A 15,330-nucleotide genomic window follows, 5' to 3' on the forward strand; every position below is an offset into this window, starting at 1 on the left:
ACATCCCCAGCCCTATTTTTATTTATTTATTTTTATGTGGTGCCCAGGATTGAACCCAGGGCCTCACGAATGCGAGGTAGGTGCTCTACCACTGAGCTACAATCCCAGCCCAGTCATCCCTTCTTCAAGTCTCTTATTTTGTAAACTCCTATTCATATTTCCCTATTTCACCTCAGGTGCAGTTAGTTCTCCTTTTACTGTATTCCTAAGCACCATGAGCAGGCTCATATTATATAGTGCAAACCATTTTTGTTTATTTGTCTTTCTCCCAATAAACTGTGAGCTCCTTGAGGGCAGAAACACATTTTATCTATCTCTGTGACCTCAGCTCTGGGTCATATAGTAGACAAGAAATGTTGGTGGAATGAATGTATTAAAGGGACCAGGAATCAAATGATATTACATTGGACATTTAAAAACTTTTAAATAAATATATCATATGAATTCTCTGCCTGGCCATGTTCTGCTTTTCCTATTAGACAACAAGCTTCTAGGGGCAGGGATTGTAATTTGACTTGTCTACCATTTGCAGTGTTTCCTGATACATATTCTGTGATGTCTGGTGAGGAAGGATATCCATGCAACCAGGACTTTTCAGCAGTTTCAGCACATTGGTCGTTCACAATGATATTAGCCTCCCTATGGTAAAATAACCATCTTAGTTCTCCACATTCCTTTGTTCTACTCCAATTTGCATTTGTCCTCTACCTATCATCTAAGTGGTACATCTTGTAAGTGCTTTACAAGTGGTGAATTCAGTAGAGGAGAGGGCCTGGTATGAGAGAGTCTGGTGGGCACTAAGGTACAAGGCACTCTCTTCGAACTGAAAAAGGTGTGGTGACAGATCATGGAGAGTTGCTGAGATGGGGAAATGGCAGGGTGGGGCAGGCACCTGTCCTAGCTTGAGTTATATCTTGCATTGTTTCTGTGCATTTGTTTGAAAAGGTCCACCTCTTCACTAACTCATGTCCATCATCTCCTTAAAGTTCCAATTCAAAGCTCAAAACTTACATGTTCTTGGAAACTTTCCCCGACTAGCCCAACCTGATAGATCACTTATCTACTTTACACCCCCTGAACCTCTAGGAACTCCATTTATATTTAATTTTGTGCTTGTGGTTATCTATCTTTCCATTTCATGAGGATATATTGACTCCTCCACTAGATTATAGACTCTAACATCAATCAGCAGTTGCTTGTTGAGACTTCACAGGATGAAAGTATATCTTGAAAGCTTGAACAGATAAAAATGATCATATGCCATAGGACCAGATGTTTTAGGAGGGTGGGCAAAAGGATTGGTGGGGTGATAAAAACATCATGACTTTAAAGCTAGAGAGGTAAGGGTAACTCACCTCATTGCTATGGGAGTGTTAGACACATGTCAGTCAAGAAACAGTCAGCAAGATGGCCTTAGAAAATAGAAGAGACTTTGGTCAGGGAAGAGGACTAACAGGAAGCCCCCAGAAAACCACTGCTGTCATAAACTATGAACAGATATGGTAGGATATGGGAGGTGCAGCCTTTTTTCCCAGTTTGAAACCCTAGACTGTATGTTCTCAAATGGATCCCCATTCACCACTTGTTTTTTTTCCTCTTGAAGGTCACAGGAGTTTGGCTCTCTTGCCTCTTTCACTGTCACCACCCACTCTTCTACCTGGGTGCCACCCCCCAAGACTGCTGCCAAACCGGCTCTATTAATTTGAATTGAGATAGACATTTCCCCACTTCTTTGTTACCCTGCCCAGCTCTGAAAAAAAAAAGTACAACCCCCACCTAGGATTTTTACAGGATTTTTCCCTTGTAACCACAGGAAAAGATGCAATGGTAGACATAAATAATAATGAGAAAATTCCAGATTGTTAGAAAGCACCACCTCTACTTGTCCCTGATCTTCACAGATGTGTATGGAATATGCATATTTTTGGTGCCTTCTTCCCTAAGACATTTATGGTTTTTTCTGTGAAAGAGTCCTTGTCTTAGGAAAACACCTTCTCAACCTTGTCTCTGTGTTGTTTTTTAAACATTCTTTTTGGTTAGTAAATGTTTCTCAAAGTCCTATTTTCTAGACACCAGACTAGCTAGGCACTTTCACAAAAAGTGAAGCCCTAGACTGAAAGACTCAGATTTTAGCCCTGAATAGATTTGAGTTGGTTTGCTAAGTTTGAGGCAAGTTTCAGTCCTTTCTGAACCCTGGAAGTCAGTCCATTGTAGTAAAAAGAACACTAGATTTTCAGGAGATCTGAGTCCTTGTCATAGCTTTGTCATTCTGTTGACTACTAATAATAGTTATCCTAATATCAATAGTAACACTGGGTTTTTATTTTGTATTAGGCACTGTGCTAAGTGCTTTACATAAATTGTCTGATTTAATCTACACATGTATAATAAGCTTCATGTTATTACTTATTTTCATTTCACAAAAGAAAGTGAGACTTAGGGTAAAGGGTTAGGAGTTACTAAGAGGTACAGTAGAGATACAAACCTAGTCAGCCTGACTTCAAAGCCTATACAAGTCAATTCCCCTTTTCTGGCTTTGCTTTCTTTATTTGTAAAATGAGAATTATATATTGAATGATCTCCAAAGTCTCTGCTAGCTCTAAAATCCTACTTCTAGTGATCTCCAGTCTGGGTACTATACTCCACATTGTCCTTTGGTCTTTAGGCTTCCTTGAGTTTAAACTTTACATCCAGACAAATTCAGTACTGGATCCCTGCATGAAGAATTTCCACAATGTTTCATCCCTTAGGTTTTGAGGGTCCTTTGAGCTTCCTCTTTAAGCTTCCTATGGACCTCTATGATTCCAATCTTTGAAAGTCCTACTGGCATAATATTTACCACAGTTTTGTTTTCTTCTTGCATATGCAAGGCAAACACTCCCTCTGAGTTATAGCCACAATCAACAATTTGTTTTGAGACAGGGTCTCCCTAAGTGGCACAGGCTGGCTTCTGACATGTGATCCTTCTGCCTCAGTCTGTGAGTTGGTGGGATTAGAGTTTCTGGGATTTCATGCATGTGCTGTGACACCCAGTTTTTACCAAAGCATTTTAACCAAAGAGTCTTTCCCTGCCTGCCGCCCCCCAATCAGGAAAAAAAAGATCTGGGGGTGTATCTCAGTGTTAGAGTGATTGCATAGGCCTGGGGTTGTTCAATGCCCAGCATTTCAGTCCTTTCTGAACCCTGGAAAAGAATCTGAAAGTTTCCAGTACATTAAAGCATGCTCATGTTATTAAATTTGCAGGAAAAGAGCTGGATGTGAGAGTTTATATTCTATATACTTATTTTTAAATTTATTATTTTTATTTATTCTGGCTTGTACATGATGGCAGAATGTAATTCATTTCATATTACACATATAGAGCACAATTTTTCAAGACACTGATTGTACACAAATTTAGTATGTACTTATAATTTGGATTGAAACACATTGAGAAAAGATAGGAAGAATTGTCAAAAAGTGTTAATGGTGGTTATAGTATTTTTCATTTTCCTTTCTTTAATTTTTTTTTTCAATTTGCTGTGACTACATATAATTTTAAACTGGGGGAACTGCTTTGTATTTTGCCTCTTTCTACAAGGGATTTGAAGCACCTTACCAAAAAAAGAGTACAAATGTTGTAAGATTATAGAAATAGAAAATCAGATGCATGGAAAGGAAGAGGAAGCTAATATGCAATGACTAAACATTAAACTCACCTTTTGGGGTAGTCAAGGGAAGGGATAAAATGCAGTCAATTACATAAGTCTTGTTATCAGGAAGAAAGAAGCATGGCATTCCTCAAGAGAGATAGAGATTTTCCTGTCACTACATTCTTTTCTCCCCCTATTTAAAAGACAGAACTTGAGCAAACAAACAAAAACATTGGGAGTGGGGGGAAACACTTACAATCCCCTTGCCCTTCTACAATTTTAATCTTTGCCTATCAGCTTTCACTCCTTTTCCACAGACACATATAATTTTACATGGTTGTAATTAGAGTCTATATACTATTTTCTGTTCTTTTTTCCATGAATATATCATAAACACATTTTCATATTTAGTCTTCCATAATTATATTTTTTAACAGCTACATAATGCTCCAGTGCTGGCACTAAATTCCATAAGAAATATCTCATGTGGGATTAAAATAAGGGACAATGTCCTCAGTAACAGTTTCATAACACATGCAGAAGAGATTTCCATATTACTTTCTCGTAACTACTCTGGCTAAAAGCCAAGGGTGTAACATTAAAACACTTCTGCAGGGGCCAAGCTCAGATGGTTCAGGCATGTAACCTTCTGGTGTTCTAACTTGATCTGAGGACACAACTTAAAATGCCACCTAAAGGAGTGGATGGATAGAATGTCCCTTACAATATATTCCATAAATATCTCTTCTCCTAGCCAGGCTTTTGACAGGACCTCAGAGGCCAACTACATTTATTCCCTGATGAAAGCCAGAAGTATTGGTATGCTCTGTTGTTGATTGAGGCAGGATCCATATGTTTTGAAAGCCAGATGAACAGGTGGTCGGGTGACATGGTTACCATTCTGGCTTGAAAATTGAGAAGCCTGACTAGTGTTGTTGCCTGCATAGAAGTTTAGCTCATAGCCCCATGAAGGTAGGGTGCAGGTGAAACCAGATTTTTCCTAGGAAGTAGCTTTTGGATCTAAGTTCTGTACCACAGAGAAGAGTTTTTTGATCTGAACAGTTTTCAAAGCCCTAACCAGTCATGCAGCTTGGGCCTAAGAAAGGAAGTCTCAAAATATTCCAGTGGAACCTCTGGTTTTAGGAATTATAGTGTCCCACTTCGCCTGCCAGTAGGAATTAGCTGCAGAATAGGGTTTTATATTGACCAATTGAATTTTGGAGACTGTCACCAAGGAAGATTAAAATTTTTTACATACATGATGTCAAGCTGTTATTTCTGGCACTAATTATGTACCAGAGCCAATTGCCTCTTAAAGACTACACCTAATATGCAATAATATAACTATGTCGCCTGCATAAAGCCAGATTTACTTTTATTTCAAAATTTTATTGTACAAACATTACAGGCACAAAATGAAAGACTTTTTAGAAATAGAGGAAAAGGAAAAAATAATTACAATCCTACCATCTTAACAAAACCATCAATAAGCTTTTGTTTATTTCCCTTATTTTTCATATTTATATTCATATTGAATATATCAACTTGTGTCCTGATTTAATAATTGTAATCATACAAGTAATACATGAATATGTTTCTTTAAAAATATAGAACATTATGGGAAAAATCCCTAAAAGTCCCTTTGGACCCTTATCACATAGACTTTTCCCCCCTCCCTGAAGTAACCATTGTCATGAGTTTGATAAATATTCTGCTAGACCTTCAAAAAATACTCTTAGGCTGGGTGTGGTGGTACATGCCTGTCATCCCAGCAACATGGGAACTGAGGCAGAAAGATGCCAGTTTGAGGCCAGCCTCAGCAATTTAGCAAGGCCCTAAGCAATTTAGTGAGACCCTGTCTCACAATAAAAAATAAAAAGGACTGGGGATGTAGCTCAGTAGTACAGGGCCCCTCTGGGTTCAATCCCCAGTACCACATACATGACGGCAGAGCCCTCATGACCTGATCACCTCTCAAAGATCCCACTGTTGCACTGGGGGTTAAATTTTCTAAAACATGAACTTTGGTGAACACATTCAAACCGTAGCAATTTTCTTTGCTTTTCTGTGCATAAATGATTATATTAGGCCACTTGCTTTTTTCACACAAAATGTTTTTGAGGTGTATCCTTGATAATACAACTGTTCATTCCTTTTAATCGCTGTATTCTATTTCATTTAGTGAATATGCTGTATTTTATTAAGACATTCAGATGTATTATCAAGCTGGGCACAGTGGCACATGCCTGTAATCCAGCTACTTGGAAGGCTGAGGCCAGAGAATCATAAGTCAGAGGTCAGTCTTAGCAACTTAGTGAGACCCCGACTCAAAATATAAAAGGATTGTGGATGTATCTAGCATATGGGGGGGCCCTAGGTTCAATTCCCAGTACCTTCTCACTGCAAAAAAGATGAATTATCACACTGAAAAGACAAGGTTTTTAGAAAGCCTGTTTTTCTGTGAAATAAATGTACTTATACAATGTAGAAATTCATCCCAACACCCTCACGTGACGTGTATTAAACTAAAATCCTCCATCAACCATTTCACTTGCCCACTAAAAGCTTTGAAGATGACAGAGTTGTACATAAAGTCAACAAAAAAAAGTACAAACATCTTACAAAAATGGTCTTGGCTCAGTCAGCATTGTTCAGTTAGTTGGGTTGTGTGTCACAAATGGGGTTTAGACCTGGAAAGAACTGATGTACTTTCTTGTTTTCTGTAAATGCCTGTGGGGCTCCCTGAATCCCCATCCAGATCTCCTTTATCACCAGAAAGTTCCTGGCTGTTTCATATAGCCTGCAAAATCTATAGCTCACAAAGATAGGCATGTGGTTACGCAATTTGCTCCCAGAGTAGGCTCCAGAATGTCCAGATGCAGTGTCCAGTTGATCTTTCCTGGCAGTATCAGGCAGATATGACAGCACATGTGGGCTGAAGAAATACACAGCCTGCCCCTGGGAGCAACAGGGAGGAACTGAAAGGCACAAATACATTCTTAATACAGACAAAAATAAAAGGAGATAAAAATATGCTAGCTATGCCTGTTATAAAAATCCATTAGAAGCTACTCTTTTTCATATGGGCCTCCATATATGAAAGTATACCTATCCTCTTGTCTTTCCCTTCCCCCTCCCATTTCCTGTTCTTTTATGTTTACTTTCTCTGATCTCTGCTTAGTCCTTTTCTCCCTCTGCCTCTGGCAGTTTCCACCACTGATCCCCCCCCCTTTTTTTTCTGGGGCCAGTCTTATAGTATCCTTCAAGATGATCATGAGCTCTGTTAATCTGTAAGAGGTATCAGGCCATTAAGATATAAGTTAAAGAGAAAAGAGGCTTAAACACAGTCCTGTTTTACTTGTGATTGAGATTTGGTGTACCAGGGACCCTGTATGTACCCTGAGTCTTTCTACTTTAAACTTTAAAAAAACAAAGTCCCTTTCCCCACTATAAGATGTTTACTAAAAAATGTATTTTAGAACTTTTTTTTTTCCTTTTGGTATTGGGGATTGAATCCAGGGTTGCTTTACCACTGAGCTACATTCCCAGCCCATTTTATTTTATTTTTATTTTTAAATATTTATTTTTTCATGATTTTTATTGTTATATTATAATTGTACATACTGGTGGGTCTCTTTTTTTGCAACAGGGTCTCATTAAGTTGCTGAGGCTGGCCTCAAACTCATGATCCTCCTGCTTTAGCAATCCCAAGTTACTGGTATTATGGGTGTGCACCACTGTGCTTGGCTCAGTATTTTGGTATGTTTATATGTTTATTTCCAGTATTATTTTTTACCTTTGGAATGGGTTTTAAAAACCCAACATCATTGTAATCACATTGTACATACACTTTTGTTTCCTCCTGATTTAACATGTAAACATGTTTTCAATTAATCACAGGACTTCATAAATATAATTTTAGCACCTGTATAGGATTCTTTCAGTTGTATCTACCATACTTTAATTGTTTATGTATTGTTAGCTCTCTATGTTGAAGTGATATTAAAATGAGAATTTGCACAAGCATTAAATATCAAAGATCTATGTGAAGCACATATAGATTGTCCCAGACCAGTAATTGCCTATGCAATCAGAAGGAAATGGTAGTTCAAGGAAAGCTGTAATTTTTCAGTCAATGATAGTTTTCCCCACAAAATTTAAGAGACTATATATAATATCAGTGAATCTTATAGTAAGGTCAGGACCTTTCTATCCATGATGGAAACCTGATGTAGTAGGGAAAAATAATACTTTGGAATCAGACATCCTTTCCTTTATTTAATAGATATTAATTGAGTGACTTTTATGTGCTCATGACTGTTAATATGCTAAAAAGAAAAACAAAATGCTTGCTCTCATGGAGCATACAGTTCAGGGGAGTTCATGGGTTATCAAACAAGAAATTACATACAACATGCTAAATGCTAAGATGGGGGAAATGCTGGGGGCCATAGGTATATAAAAGATGGTATCTAACCTACACTAGGGGGATCAAGAAGGCTTTCTGGAACAAGTGACAATAAATAGGAGTTAGCAAGCTGAAAATACAAAAGAGACTAGGGGAGTATCTTTGTTTTTCAAACAGAGAAAGCAATAAGTACAAAGACTTATAAACATGAGAGAAACTTTTTTTCTGATGGGGTCTCACTATGTTGTCCAAACTGGTCTGGAACTCCTGGGTCCAAGCTATCATCCTGCCTCAGCCTCCTGAATAGCTGGGACTATAGGTGTGTACCACCAGGCCCATCAAGAGACTTATTTTTGTGGGTACCAGGGATTGAACTCAGGGGCACTTGACCACTGAGCCACATCCTCAGCCCTATTTTGTATTTTATTTAGATACAGGGACTCACTGAGTTGCTTAGCACCTTGCTTTTGCTAAGGCTGGCTTTGAACTCAGGATCCTCTTGCCTCAGCCTCCGGAGCTGCTGGATTATAGGCGTGCGTCACTATGCCCTGTTATCAAGAGAATTTTATCTGAAAATGTTTTTATTTTGTTTTGATTCTTAAATGTTGTTGTAATTTAACATAGAATTCCAGGTTGACAATACTTTTTTCCCAACAATTTAGAGATGTTTTCCTGTGGTCTTCTAGTTTCCATAGTTTCTGAGGTGATTATGCAATGTTGTTGTTCTCTGGATGCTTTCATGATTTTCTCTTTATCTTTGGTTTTCAGCAGGTTGATTATGATACCAGTAGGTACAATTTTCTTCATATTTATTCTGTTTGAGCTTTACAGAACTTGAGTCTATAAATGTATGCCTTTTGCCAAATTTGAGACATATTCAATCATAATTGCTTCAAAGAATGTTTTTGCCCAGCTACTCTTCTCCTTTTGGGATTGCAATCAAATGTATTTTAGAAGGTCTGAAAGGCTTGGTCCGTAATTTTTTCCCATCCTTTTTATCTCTTCTTCAGATTTGACATTTTTATTACTATATAGTGTAGTTTATAGTGAACCCAGGGTTTCACACTTATTAAGCAAGTACTCTGCCACTGAACTTCATCCCCAGACCTTTTTGTTTTGTTTTGAGACAGGGTCTTGCTAAATTGCTGAAATCGGCTTTGAGCTTCCATCTGATCCTCCTGCCTCAGCCTCCTGAATATAGGCATGTGCCACTGTGCCTGTATATCTTCAAGTTCTCTGAATTCTGTTATTTCATTCTGCAATTAAGTCCATCTAGTTAATTTCTCCTTTCAGGTATTATATTTTTAATTCTAGAATTTCCATTTAGTTTTTTTTTTCACATTTTCTGTTTTTCTATTGAGGTTTCATTTTTTTTTTTCCGTTTACCACCAGGGTATTTTTCTCTCCTCATTAAGCATCATCATCTCCAGGTTGGCCTCCATTGTCTTTTCCCTGGAGAATGCATCCCATTTTCCTGATTCTTCATGGATTAATTTGATAGGGTTTCCTGGACTTTGTGCATGCTATGTTGTGGGGCTCCTGGATTTTGTTATGTTCTTTGAACAGTATGGATATGTTGGTTTCAACAGGCCATCAGCTTGGTTAGATTTGAACTGCACTCTACCTTGCTTGCACTGGGTGACAGCTCAGATCTCAATGTTGTCCTTTCCATCTTAGATGGAAAAACTGCTTTGAATCTGCTCTATGTGTTCATGGTTCAAAATACACCTTGAAAATAGTTTATACAGATAATTTAGAACTCCTTTTCTCAAGGTCTCTCTCTCTCTCTCTCTCTCTCTCTCTCTCAGTACTGTGGACTGAATCCAGGGATACTGAGGATGTAGCCACTCAGCTCTTTTTTATTTTTTATTTGGAGACAGGGTCTCCTTAAGTTGCTTAGAACCTCAATAAGTTGTTGAGGCTGGCCTTGAATTTGTGAGCCTCCTTCCTCAATCTCCTGAGTCACTGGCTTCAGAGTCTCTCCTTTCTGAGGTTCCCCCTTATTTTTCCACTGTGGTTGTCCCATGCTCTGTCCTCTGGTTCTCCAGGCTAAAAAGCTGGTTTTCAAATGGAGTTTTAGTAGTCTGGACAGTGATTGCAGACTGTCCTCAGGCTAAAGTAAAAAATGGGAAATTTACCTCATGCTGATCCCTTATTTCAAATTCCAGTTACCCTCTGGAAATATTCTTTTTGTCTACTTTCTGGAGCTAGCAGGTAGTTTGCAAGTTGGGTGGGGTGTGTGCTTTTCCAGAGTTTACAGGTGTTATCTATTGAGAATTTTTGTGTGAGAGATTCTCAGATGAACTTACTTCATATTTGAGGGGTGGATATCATATACCTCAACTGCTTTCTTTTTCATCTTAATGTTTCTCTATAAAAACACCAAGTCTCCTCTTGCTTCAGAGAAAAAAACAGTCTAATTTGTCTACTTTCCCCCATCACTTCCTGATTATAGCAGAACCTACAATTTACCTATCTATTCTTTCATTGATCTAACAAACATGTATTAAACCAGTCACTGTGCTAGGTGTTAGGAATTTAAAAAAATGTGCAAAAATAAGCCAGGCATAGAGTGTTGGCATATGCCTGTAATCACAGTGACTCAGAAGGCTGAGGCAGGAAAATCATAAATTCGAGGACATTCTGAGCAACTTAAGGGAGATCATGTCAAATAAGTAAATAAAATAAAATAAAAGGCTGGAGCTGGAAATGTAAGGCCCTGAGTTCTATTTCCAGCAAAAAAAAGTCAAAGGTCTGGCTTCTTAATCACCAAAAATTAACTTTTTTTTTTGTGGTGTTGGAGATGGAACCCAGAAACTCACTCTAGCAAGGTCAATATTCTACCACTGAGCTGTACCCCTAGTCCCAGTCTCTTTAATTTTTCTGCTTCCTCCTCCATTGACCCATTGATTCTGGTGGCCAACGTCTTCTTGCCTTCCCATTGTTCTCCCACTTCATTGATTTCTCCTTTTATTTTCCAAGTAGAGGAATTCTCAGAGTCTATGTTCTTAGCAGTCTCCTCTTTTTTTCTTTCTATCTCTCTCTTTCCACCCACTGGGGTGGGGGTTGAACCCAGGGTCTCTCACATGCTGGGCAATGACTCTAGAGGTACACCCCTAGCCCATCCTTGGCAGTCTTTTTAAATATTTTGTTGTAGATTAACACAATGTCTTTATTTTATTTATCTATTTTTCATGTGGTGCTGAGAATCGAACCCAGTGCCTCACACGTGCCAGGCAAGCGCTCTACCACTGAGCCACAATCCCAGCCCTTGACAGTCTTAATCTTAGCATTTCTACTACCTTCCATGCTCAAGATTCCCAATTCTATCTTCAGCTTGACCTCTCCCTTCAAATTGAGATTTGCATTTCAGTTAATAGTCTCTTCCCGGTTGTCCAATGATGATATTAAACTGCATGTAGTGAAAATACAACTTATTGCCTTGCTTCTGAACCCACTCCTCTTCCTGTGTGTTTCTATTTCACTTAATTCTGACACTGAAAACACAGAGTTAAATAAGAACTGTGTCCAGGTTTTTGCAAAAGGGATCTTTGCATTGGGTATTGGGCAGGGAGTTTAACTATAGGAAAGACTCTAAAGACCATTCCAATACTGTGATTTTATCATGTTTCCAGCACAGTGCCACTCACTTCCTTGGAGGAGTTCACAATAAAATTGAGGGAAATCAGGGGCTGGGGTTGTGACTCAGTGGTAGAGTGCTTGCCTAGCATGTGTGGGGCCCTGGGTTTGATCCTCAGCACTACATACAAATAAATAAATTAAATAAAGGCATGTGTCTAACTACAACTAAAAAATAAATATAAAAAAAAATTCAGTTTTAAAAAAATTGAGGGAAACTGAACAATTGAGAGATATCTTGTCCTGACTTCAAATGCAACAGGAGCCTAGCACGGTGCAGCTACTTGGGTGGTGCAAGCAGAAACAACAAAATTTTAAAGCCAGTCTCAGCAATTGAGCAAGACCTTGTCTCAAACAACAACAACAACTTAAAAATCACTGGGGATATACCTCAGTGATAAAGTGTCCCTGAAGTCAATCCCCAGTTTAAATAAAAATGCAGTAGGAATTCAGAGAAAGGGGGTGGTGTGCACTGAAGTAAGAGAAAACTTCCCGGAGAACCAAGCTAAGCTCTTTAAAGTTAGAAGCTGTCTTTTATTTAATTTCTATTCACACAGCACTATTCTCTGCACACTGTAGAAACTCCATAAAGCTTTTTGAATTATTTTATAATATTATTAAATCTTATTGAGTACACAGTGAGCACATAGTTCTTCACTAAATGATGTGGGAGTAAACCAAGATTTGATGCAGTCTCTGACCTTTTCTAGTCAATCAGTCAACCAACAAATATTTACTGAGTACCTATTATTTGCTATGCACAATGCTAGGAATTATGGAGGATGCAAGAGAAACGTAAGTTTTAGTCCCTTCCCTTAGGGAGTTTTCAATATGGTTGGTAAGATGAGACATATATGCACACAAGGCTAAATAAGAATGTGAGTCAGAGCCAAATGAACATTACAGACAATAAGTGTAAAAAATTTTTAAAAAGTACAGATTACTGTAGACTAGATGGATATGATGGTTTTATGGAAGAGGTGGAAACTGCACTGGGCTTTGAAGGATGGGCAGAAATTAAATAAGCTTGAAGTTCTCATAGTTGTTAAGGTGACAGAATTCAACAAAAACAGTTTCAGGCTAAAGACCAAACAGAAAAATATCCAGGCAGCAGTAAGCGGTTTATACCAGAGTGTTACTGAGCAGTTGTTAGTGTCATTCTACCCTTTCCCACAGCAAGAATTTTTTTTCTCTTTCTGTTTTTTTTCCTAATGTTCTGCCCGCCCCCCATCTTCCCTGCTTTAGGTGACATACACAGCTATTTTTCCCTGAGAGGTATGTTAAAAGCTTGGGCTCAAAAATCAAACTATCTGGATTCAAATCCCAACTTTGCCACTTATTAGCTGTATAATTTTCAGCAAGTTGCTTAATATGTCTCTGCCTTATCAGCACACTGCAGACATAAAAATAGTACCTAGGCTCTGGCATGGTGGCACATGCCTATAATCAGAGTGACTTGGGAGGCTGAGGCAGGAGAATCACAAGTTTAATGCCAGTTTGGGCAATTTAGCAAGACCCCATCACAAAATAAAAAAATAAAAAGGGCTGTGGAAGTAGTTCAGTGGTAGAGTACCCCTGGTGCAATCCCCAGTACAGGAAAAAATTGTACCTCTCTCATAGGGCTGTTTTGAAGATTTTTTGTATGGTGCTGTGATGGAACCTAGGGCCTCATGCATGCTAGGCAAGTTCTCTACCACTGAGCTATACCACAGCCCCTGTTTTGAGGATTTACTGAATTGAAATACATAAAGTGTTTAAAAGAGAGCATGGCATGTAATAAATGTTCAACAAGTGTTAGTTTTTATTAAGGGAAAAAGCCTGGCTAATTACAATATTATTATCTTTCCAGGTCTTACTGTCACTAGATAATTAATTCTATAATTTATGAATACCTCTGTGGAAGCTGGAGGCCAAACTCTTGTCAGCTGATGGCCTAGGTCTTTAGCAACCTCCATAAACATGCACAGATACTCATACACTTAGGTCACTCCACTGTTTCTCAGATTGTCCTCACCCCTAGGCGATCCAGAGATACTTTGGTAACATAAATACAATCGCCAACTTAAGTAGACAAGTTGAATGTTTAAAGAGCTTTTCATCAGCACAGGGAGGGAACTGACAACTTTCAGACGGGATTTAGTTGAAAGTAGAGACTATCCCTAGGGAGGCGCCAGGTGAAATTAGGGTTAAATGAATTCAAGAAGGGAAGTCACTAATGGTAAAAGGCAGCTGGATGGGTGTGTGTGGAAAAAGCGGGGCTCCATAGAAAGGCAGCTCAACTCTAGATCCCCTAGAATACAGAATGTATGAAAGCTGCTTTTTTGTTTTCATTACTGCATTAACTTGTTTTACACCCAGACTATAGTTCTAGTCCCCTGCTCCTAAGAACACAAGCACCCAAATTCCAGGGACTTTTGATTTGCCATTTCCTTGGGACAGTCTGAATAGAGTATAAAAAAAAATTTCTTGTCGGTATGATTGCATAACACTAATTCAGAGCTTGTGAAATCTCCTTCAGGGAGAAATTTAAGGGCTGGAAGATGGATAGGTGTCTGTCTGATTAAGGTACAGTATTGCCTGTGGGCAGGATAACAAACTAAAAGAGATCCCTTCCAATATAAGGATCCTAAATCTTTATTTCTCATTTTCCCCTATTCTTGACTTCTTTTGACAAAGAATAAATATGGTCAAGGAAATGCAATATTAGGGACAACAGACATCAAAGTTCTGATGCTACCTGTTTGCCAAGGGATTTGACTGGCTACACCGTGTGTGTGGTGGTGATGGTGGTGATGGTGGTGGTGGTGGTGGTGATGGTGGTGGTGGTGGCGGGATGGTGGTGGTGGTGGTGAGGTGGGTTGGGGTGGGTGTGTGGGTAGGAGATGAATTGAAGTCTAAAGGATAACTATGCTTTGGCCAGTAACACTTGGTAACTGTGTGCCTCCCATGAAAAACAAAAAGGTGTGTGCATGTGTGTGTGTGTGTGTGTGTGTGTGTGTGTCTGTCTGTCTCTGTGTCTGTGTGTCTGTCTGTCTGTCTGGGGGCACTTGTTAACAGCTGTTATTACCTTATTATTGCAAATGATTTAATTAGCCCAATACCTTTTACTCTTTTCCTTTTTCTATCTTATCAAACCTTTCTTTTAAAGACCAAGGATAGGTTATTTACACCTCATTGTGAATTTAACTAACACAATTCTCCTGGGGCTCTTTGATTTTAAGCCTTATCTTTTCACTCACCTAAAAATTCAAATTTTTACTTTCATTCCCTCCAGCTGTTAAACACATTTTAATCTCTCCTATCCTTAAGAACAAACAAACAAACAAACAAACCTGTCTTTGACAATGCATTGCTCTCTAGCTACTACAATCCTTTCTTAGGCAAGCTGCTCAAAACAATTTCTTTACTAAATATTTCTGCTTCTCAGATTCAGTTCTCAATCCACTGTATCTGGGTTCTACTCTACCAAAGTTGAGTATCTGACTATACCAAAGTTGCTCTCATTTAGGTAATTGTCAAACCCAGTGAACATTTCTCAGGGATTATCTTTTTTTGACCTTTCTACTAGCGTAAACACAGTTAACCACCTACTTGCTCCTTCTGGAAACTTTAAATCCCTTGCCTACAGATCACTATCATCCCCTAGTTCTC

This window comes from Callospermophilus lateralis, chromosome X, assembly GCF_048772815.1.
Source record: "Callospermophilus lateralis isolate mCalLat2 chromosome X, mCalLat2.hap1, whole genome shotgun sequence".
NCBI lineage: Eukaryota > Metazoa > Chordata > Mammalia > Rodentia > Sciuridae > Callospermophilus > Callospermophilus lateralis.